The sequence below is a fragment of the Hemitrygon akajei genome, chromosome 26, assembly GCF_048418815.1.
Source record: "Hemitrygon akajei chromosome 26, sHemAka1.3, whole genome shotgun sequence".
NCBI lineage: Eukaryota > Metazoa > Chordata > Chondrichthyes > Myliobatiformes > Dasyatidae > Hemitrygon > Hemitrygon akajei.
The window spans coordinates 42,583,898-42,593,176 of record NC_133149.1 but is presented as its reverse complement, the minus strand read 5'-3'; the positions used below and the strand labels follow the sequence as shown (position 1 = coordinate 42,593,176).

Below are 9,279 nucleotides of genomic sequence, written 5' to 3'. Positions count from 1 at the left end.
TTTTGAATTTAATGTCTCCCATCTCACGCTTACTAATCATTCTGAATTTAATGTTTCCACTATTAGTGACTGTGCACTTATCTGTCTGGAGCTGAAACATTGGAATTCCTTTCTTAAACTAGCCAGCTTCTCTACCTTCTTTAAGACTTTGCTTAAAACCTACATCACTGGTCAAGCTTTTGCTCATCTGGCCTATTATCTCATCATGTGTCTCAGTGTCAGATTTTGATGACCTTCTTGTAAAGTGGTTTGTGTCACATTTAAGGTATTATGCAAATACAAGATGTTGTCATTGTTTTCAATCTCTTTCAGTCACGAGCAAGGAATTCTGTGGTGTCTTCTTCATTGGCCCCAAGCTTCCCGATTAATTTATCCTGAGGTAATGCAGTGTGACATTGAGATAGATTAACAAACAGCCTAGTCTGAGACAGATTGGAAGCAACTACACTGGGTTTGATTTCAGCATCGCCAATTTAAAAAAGAATGTACAACAGAAAAATAAACATCAGAAGATAATGAATGGTGAATGAAGCTAAACACTGGGCTCAGGAATACTTTTGATTGCGAATCTAACTCATAATTTCCTGAAAGAGGCCAGAGAGAAACTCCAAGAATTCCAATTGTACATTCACATTCTTGAAGAACTGAAGCTGATTTAGGTATGAAAATGGGATTTGTTGAACTGAACTGCAACTGTAACCTTTTTTAAAGAATCTAGTTTATGCTTTGTGCATCATTTGTGTATAGTGACATTATAGTATTACATTTTAGTAAATCAATAGCAGAGCAAGGCTACAAAAAGGGAAACATTGCTGAAGTGTGTATCTTATAATTATCAGTAACATTGCCATAACATGTATCTATTCACAGAGGGAAACTGTATAATTGACAAGGTTTATATGTGACTGATAAGTTATACTATGACATTCTGAACAAAGTATCCAGTGTTTCAGATCTGGGTTCTCATTACTAATGGATTTGAACCAGGCTGGACTAAATTAAATTCATGGGCATGAGGTGTTGAAAATGAAGCACAAAGGCACAATGTTTCAAGAGGGAGTGTTCTTCTAAAGCTGGGAATAAGGAATGTTGTTGTCAATCAAAGGAAACTCTACTCAGTCTCTCTGCCACTTGTCCAGTCAATACTTCGTATCGGTACGGTGGGCCTGAGATTACAAGTGCTCCATTCATTGGATATAAAGATCCTTAGCTTAACATTATAAAGAAAAGGCCATCTGTTCTTTCATAGGTCTAAAACATGTCAGTGCTTTGTAAACTTTTTTTGTTCAGGGGGATGCATCAACAGGTGGTGAATCTGTGGAACTCATTTCCACAGACGGCTGTGGAGGCCATCATTGGGTATATTTAAAGCAGAGGTTGATAGGTTCTTGATTAGTCAGGGTGTCAAAAATTACAGGGAGAACGCAAGAGAATAGGGTTGAGAGGGATAATAAATCGGCCATGATGGAATGGTGGAGAAGACTTGATGGGCTGAATGTCTCAATTCTGCTCCTATAGTCCTATGATCTTATGATTTCTACATGGCGGTGAGAATAAATGAGTTAATAGCTATTTCAGAATTTGGTTCAATAATTTTGAATATTTTCATTAAATATTCTTAACCAATAAAAGTAAAATATCATGGATGTAAACAATTGGAAATTAATCTGAAATTCCTATTGTACTTATTTCTTCCTGTGTAGAAATACAGGCTATGCGGAAGGGAAGGGGTTAGATTGCTCTTAGAGTAGGTTAAAAGGATGGTACAATATTGTAGGTGCAGGACCTGTACTTGTGCTGTACTTTTCTAAAATTTGCCTCTTCTCAATGTCTCCTTTAATTATCCTATTTCCTCCCCCATTTACCTTGTGGAATTGTCCTCCATGTCATTGAGTGTGTTCTGCAAGAGGATTTGAATTCAAGAATAGACAGGCAGCTCTGGTGATACCACAAATAGAATATTACGTACATTTCTGGTCATCATACCAAAGGTGAGATGTGTGTGATGGAGGGAGTGAAGAAGATTCACTTAATTAATTCCAGAGATGACAGGTCTGTTAAATGTGGAGAGATTTAGCAGACTGAGCTTATGCTCATTTGCATTTAGAATGAGAGACGATTCCACTTGACACAAAAACAACTCCTATGTGGTTTTAGAGGATCGAATCTTAAAGTAAGATAAACTTTTAGATACTCTACTCAACAGGGTTATGGAGGCTCATCTGCCAAGTAAATTGAAGGTTGAATTCAACAGATCTTTAGGTATTATTGGAATCCACAGAATGAAATTAGTGCAGGAAAGTGGCACTGAGGTAAGAGATCAACCATGTTCTGGAGTATTTATTTGGAGTATTGTGCATAGTTCTGGTCATCTACCTACAAGAAAGATATCAATAAGATTGAAAGAGTACAGAGGAATTTTACAAGGATGTTGCCAGGATTTGAAGACCTGAATTACAGGGAAAGGTTGAATAGGTTCGGACTTTATTCCCTAGAGCACAGGAGAATGAGGGGAGATCTGACAGAGGTATACAACACTTTGAGTGTTATAGATAGGGTGAAAGCAAACAGACTTTCTCCACTGAGGTTTGATGAGACTAGAACAAGAGGTCATGGGTTAAGGTTGAAAAGTAAAATATTTAATGGGAACATGAGGGGAACTGCTTCTCTCAGAAGTGTGGAAGTGTGGAACAAGCTGCCAATGGGAGTGGTGGAAGTGAATTTGATTTCAACGTTTAAGAGAAATATGGATGTGAGAGGAATGGAGGTCTATGGTCCAGGTACAGGATGATAAGACTAAACAGAATAATAGTTGGCATGGACTAGATGGGCTGAATGACCTGTTTCTGTATTGTTGTACTGTATGACTTTATCTCATTGAAAGGTGGAGGAGGCATGAGGAACTAAATGACTTACTCCTGTGATTTCTTAAGTTAATAGAGTTAGAAGACTTCAAACAGGATTTTAATTTTACTTCAGTTCATAGTTTAAATTTAAGCAGTTTTTCCTAATTACTGTATATTTCAACATTCAAAGTACATTAATTATCAAAGTATGTATACATTATACAACCTTGGGATTCATCTCCTAATAGGCAGTCACAAAACAAAGAAACCCAAAATAACCCATGTATTAAAAAAAGACTGTCGAACACCCAGTGTGTGGAGAGAAAAAAAACACATCATGCAAATAATAACCGCAAGCAAATAGCATTCTAAACTGAAGTTCGCAAAGAGAGTCCAAAGTTTAGCGCAGAGCCGAGTTGAGAAGCGATCTGAACCAGCCCGTCCCTCGCCTCGGGCCCCGACACCCTGACCGTTTCAATCTGTCCGGGCACCTAAATCAATGTCCAAACATTGAGTTCAATTGCTTCAACATGCTCTGAGGCCAGGACCCCACTGCCTCGATTCGGCCTGTTTCCAATACAGTCCCGTGCTTAGGTCTCTGCCCAAACATCGAGTTTAGTTGAATCGGTATGTTCTTGAGCTCAGAGCTCGCTGCCTCAGTCTTTGGCACGGCGCATAAAATGATCAATCCTCAGGTTTTCCTCGCTGCCCTGCCTTGGTTCTGCCACATCAAATTGCCTTCAAGTCCAAAGGGAAGTTACAGACTCTTACTTTTGATGATCGTTTGCCAGAAAAAGTGTGATTAACAAAGTATTTAGTTGTTTTCTTTGTTTTGTTAGCCACTAGCCTGAAGTCGCTGAGATTCACCAGCAGCATCGTAAATCAGAAGTATCCATGATAAATTCCTACCTATTTAATAAATCCAGCATCTGATTACTTGGAAGTTCTGATGGTCCAGCATCCAGTTCGCTCATTAGTCCTAAACATAAGCCTGAGATCCCGAATGCAAGCCAGGTCCATGGCTGGAGAAGGGGTTGAAGTCTGCAACACCAGGGGTCAGGAATCTGGGCATGTTTCTGGTTAGACCTGACATCCAAAATGCCTGTATTTTTCCTGTTCCATTCCACTGGAAAAATTTTTGAACTACTATGGTAATATGTAAAAAAAAAGTGGAAGCATAGCATCTCATAGTCTGGAAAATTTCCTAGTGCAGTACTTCCAAGGTCCTGGGGGGTGCCATATTATCAGAGCTGTGTTGTATTAGAATCTTCCTCTGAGACCTCGTCACATTGGCAATTATCTCCTGGCTGTTGTAGCTCTTTAGTGCACCAGGTTGGAGAAAGTCCATATGGACAAGTTCTGTGTGCTTGTACCATGTGCTGTAGGGTGGCGCGGGAGATTGGTGGTTAGCATAACGCTATTACAGTGCCAGAGACCCAGGTTCAATTCTCGCTGCAGTCTGGAATGAGGTTGTACGTTCTTTCCGTGCCACGCCATTATTAGGTGTGTCAAAAATCAAATTTACAAAAATTAGTGAAAATAGTGTAAAGAAAACTGCCAATATTCACAAAATGTGATCTTCCAGAAAACACATTAATAGTTCCGTACTTATACATGGCCAGTGTGAATTGCTGGCAGTCTCGATCTCTCTCTCCCCCACTGAGGGTGAAGAACCCCATGTTATTAGCCACCAGGACATGCCATCATTAATTACCAACAAAGTTAACTTAAGACTACACATGAACTATAATATGATGCACCCCACAATGTAGTTACAATCGTAATGCTAAATATCGACCTTATACACAGTATACGAACAATATATACTGTACACATTTACTAAAGATATGGAATACTCCACTGTGTATGGCAGGAAAGGCACCATAAGCTTGGTTTAGGACCCATTATAAGAATATACCTGGAAAACATTGATGTGCGCACACTCAGCACAACAGCAGAATGACAGGGGGGGGGGGGGGGGGGGGGGGTGTGTGTGTGTGTGTGTGTGTGTGTGTGTGTGTGTGTGTGTGTGTGTGTGTGTGTGTGTGTGTGTGTGTGTGTGTGTGTGTGTGTGTGTGTGTGTGTGTGTGTGTGTGTGTGTGTGTGTGTGTGTACCAAGTGTTGTCTGCCGCATTGTGCAATTTGCTCAGGATGCAGTGCTTTAATTCTGGGTCCATATCTCAGCAAAAATACAGTTAACAGATTCCAGTGTATTCTTCTTTTGGCGCCATTCCCCAAAGCCATGGGTCTTTTGGCAAGCACAATGGTGCTGTTTCTACACAGTAAAAGGTGATAACAGGATCTTTCTCTGTGATTCTATTCCAATTTATACCATGAATTAATAACTAGGTTGCAAAATGACCAGGATTAGTCAGTTGGCATGTATATTGTGCTTTCTGTTTGGATTCTTTGAGGTGGTACACTGGCATAGGGGAATAAGGCTGTGAGGGAAAATAAATCAGCCAAGATTGAATGATTAACTTGATGGGGCAAATGGCCTAATAATGCTCCTATGTCTTATGGTCATAGTTAGAACTGCTACCTTGCAGCTCTAGCAACCTGGGCTCAGTTCTGACCTTGGATGCTGTCTGTGTGCAGTTTGCACCTTATCTGTATGATTATGTGGGTTTCCTTTCGGTAATCTGTTTTCCTCCCACATCCCAAAGATATGCAGATTGTTAGGTTAACCAGCCAGAGGGGGTGGGGGGAAATAGGCATTTACAGGGGGAAAAAATTAATACAATAGAACTTCACAACAAAATTATGCTTGAACTGACAAAGCAACCAATGTGGAAAAGACAACTTGTGCAAATTAAAAAAAGTACTGAAAACAAGAACTGTAAAGAGTCCCTGAAAGTGAGTGTGTTGGTTGTAGAACCAGTGATTGAAGTTATCCATCCTGTTAGATCTTGGCATAAGTATGTGGAATTAGCTGTGTAAAGTACTGTATGTGCCAAATGGAAGATCAATGTGTGTACAATTACTATTGCTTAATCCTCTCACCCCTTTAATAACTGATTCATGTAGCTGACTATTTCTTGTGCTGCAGAAAGTTCCAGAAAGAGGTGGTTACAAAGAAAACAACTTTAATGTTGTCTGCCAGGTCTGTACGGCATTTCATGAAAGAAAACACCTTAGCCTCCAACTGGGTTGGAGGAGCAACTCATCATAGCCCAACCTAATGGCATGAACATCGATTTCTCTAACATCTCTAATTTCTACCCGCTCCCCTTCTCTCTTTATCCATCCTCATTCTGGTTCCCCTCTCACCCCCTTTCTTCTCACCTCCCTCTGGTGCCCCTCCTCTTTTCCTTTCTCCCAATGGTCCACTGTCCTCTCCTTTCAGATTCCTCCTTCTTCAGCCCTTTACCTCTTCCACCTATCACCTCCCAGCTTCTTACTTCTTCTCCCCTCTCCAACCCCGTCTTCTTATTCTGGTTTCTGTTTCCCTTCCTTTTCAGTCCTGAGGAAGGATCTCAGCCTGAAACATTGACTGTTTATTCCCCTCCATAGATGCTGCCTGACTTGCTGAGTTCCTCCAGTATTTTGTGTGTGTTGCTGTTTTATTTTCATAGATGTGTGTGTGTGAAGTCATGTGACTGGTCCTTGCAAACGCCAATGTTCCCAGTTAGCTCTTATGCTTGCCCTAGAGCTGCACTGTGCACAAACAGGCCCTTCAGCCCATCACCTCCATGCTGATCTTTTTGCTTGTCTACTCAAATTCCATTTGCCCTGATTAAGTCTGTGTCATCTACACATTACCACCATCAGGGGAGGGGGTACAGGAGACTGAAGATCCACAATCTTCTTCTCTGTCATCAAGTCTCTGGATAGTCCACGAACTGTACTTCGTTATTTATCTTTTGCATTATTTATTTATTTTGTAACTTATAGTAATTTTATGTCTTGCACTGTACTATTGCAACAAAACAACAAATGCCATGACATATTTCAGTGATGTTACTTATTTATTTTTAATTCTATGCCTTACTTCTTAAAGTAAGTGTCTTAAATGCCTGTTTAAATTTCTCTTGACTTTGTGTGTCTGACTCTATCACCTTTTCTGGAAGAGAATTCCAGCCATCAATCTGTCAATATTTACCCTTCAAATATCCTTTAACATTACTTACTTTAACCTCTTTGTCTTGATACCTCTACCATAGGTAATTGTATTTTGGATCTCCCAGGAGAGATCTTGTTCTTGTTGTTTATGACCTGTGAAGTTTAGCATTCTCCAACAGAAAGATGTTCCCAGATAATGTTTGTTTTTTCTTGAGCAGAACCTGAGCTGTGTAAATCCCTCAAGCTGAACAAGCGTGCTCACACAAGTCTGGGCTTGGGATGCTTTGCTCTATCACAAACACAAAAGCTCAGTGTATAGAGTACAGTGTATCACAAGCTACATGTGCTATCAAAAGAGAAAGAACAGAATATGAAAAAATGTGGGGTAAGGAGAGAGCAGTTCAATGTAGAAATAAGTTTTGGAGGCAGGATGGAAAATACATGTTAACAGGTGACATTTTAAATAAGACAAAAATATGCAAGTAAACCTGAAAATGCAAAAAGCAGACTTGATGAAGCTCGCAAAACCAGACTGCACTGAGAAACATAGAAATAAAGCTCAAGCCAGGAGTATGTTCAACTCTTTACTGCCTTTTACAGGAAAAGTTGCTAAAGCAATGGATAAGGTGCAATATTACCATAAAAACAACCCAAGTGGAGATTTGAAGCTCTTTTCACTCGAAATCTGAGAAATCTGTGTTTATCACAGAGGTTATGAAGGAGTGAAATAATGCAAACAGTAAATGTTGGTTCTATTGTTCAACTCCGAATTGAACATTTATTTGAAATGAATGAAAATGTAGGACTATGAACAAGGCGTGTGGGACTATTTGCATAACTGTCAAGATTATGCACTTGGGAAGGGCTATTGCTGGTTAAATTCCCTCTAGATCATGTTGATATTGTAGTGCATTTGGTTTAATTTAATGTCTTGAACCCACTTTGCATATTAGATAGTGTTCACTCTTCTTCACAAGGATTGTAGAAATTACAGCAACATAAGGGTTAAAGTGGTGTGCTAATCGAACAAAGCACAGACACTTTGTATGGTTTTCTCTGTGTGAAAGCTCACTAAGAGAACAGTAAAGGTGATAAGCTGACAGAGATAGTGTAGAGACATCGTGCAGTCACTCAGACTGAACATAGCCCTTGAAAGCCTAACTCACGTACAGCCCTTCTGTCCAAGCCTGGGAACCAAGGTCACCAAGCAAACCCAGACAAGATAAAGATGCAAACGAGGGTTTCTAGGGAAACCATCACTATTGCACAGTTATCTTACTAATTCTCAAGTAATATTGGCCTTCAACACACTGATTTAATTGATTATTAACATCTGAAATATGTATTAAGATAGGTACTTAAATATGCAAATAATAGGATTCAGAAGTGCACCAATTTTCTATTGCAGGGGTGTCAAACTCATTTTAGGTCACGGGCCGGATTGAGCAAAATGCAGCTTCATGCGGGCCGGATCAGTCGGACGCGTGCGAACGCAGCTTTCGTTGCCTCCGTTTTTTCAGCCTGCTCTCATGTGTCTCAGTCTCTGCCATAACTACAAAGTGTTTCACTTTACAAATTCCGTTTCTTATGAAGAAGACTGTCGAGCAAGACTGCCAAATAAACACTAAAAACCCTGAATAAACTCAGCATTAGCCATATCATACGCCATAGGCGCTTCAATTACTGGGGCCAGCTTTAATAGTAATTAGATATTATCTCGCGGGCCAAAGATAATTCCACCGTGGGCCGGATCCGGCCTGCGGGCCTTGAGTTTGACATATATGTTCTATTGGATCAATATTTCTATGCAACTGGTCAATTTCTGTATAGAAATGACATTTCTTTGTTCAAACTTCAGAACAGTGTCAAGACAAGGGCACAATAAAATAAAATGTGACTGAGGAATGAGTGCACTTTGCCAGAGTCCAGTTAATCGGCAACAACGTACTAATGGAAGAGGTAAAATGCAAGAAAGCCACGAAAAGACTTAAAATAAAGTGAAGTCTCCCATTAGACAAAGGATTACTAAGGTTTGGAATTCACTAGAATATCAATTTGTTTAGAAGCTATTGACGAGGAATCCATGTTAGAATCTTCTCCATAAACACAAGAGATGCTGGAGATCCAGAGTAACACACACAGCATTGTTACGAATGTGACGCAACTCTGAGGGGCCGAAGGGTACAAAGTCGCCCCCTGCTTTCTGAGAATCGCCAGATTGCTATTAATTCGGGTCGGGGACCCAGGAAATGAGACAGAGACGTCCAGAATACACAGGGTTTGGAATGTGTCCTGGCCTCAGCAAGACGGAACCACTGATAACGGCTATTGTCTCTTGGAGACGGAATTGTGTATTGAGTACTGTACTATT

At 40.2% G+C, this 9,279-nt stretch overlaps 1 protein-coding gene across 2 annotated transcripts in view; it reads left to right on the top strand.

Moving 5' to 3' along the window:
• Window positions 1-426: 426 nt before the first annotated feature.
• LOC140716926 (G protein-activated inward rectifier potassium channel 4-like) overlaps window positions 427-9,279 on the top strand; it is a 29,672-nt gene continuing 20,819 nt past the window's right edge. For both annotated transcript variants that reach the window (XM_073030042.1, XM_073030040.1), the window contains exon 1: window positions 427-659. The gene's annotated coding sequence lies outside the window, so the exon portion shown is untranslated. The remainder of the gene's footprint in view (window positions 660-9,279) is intronic.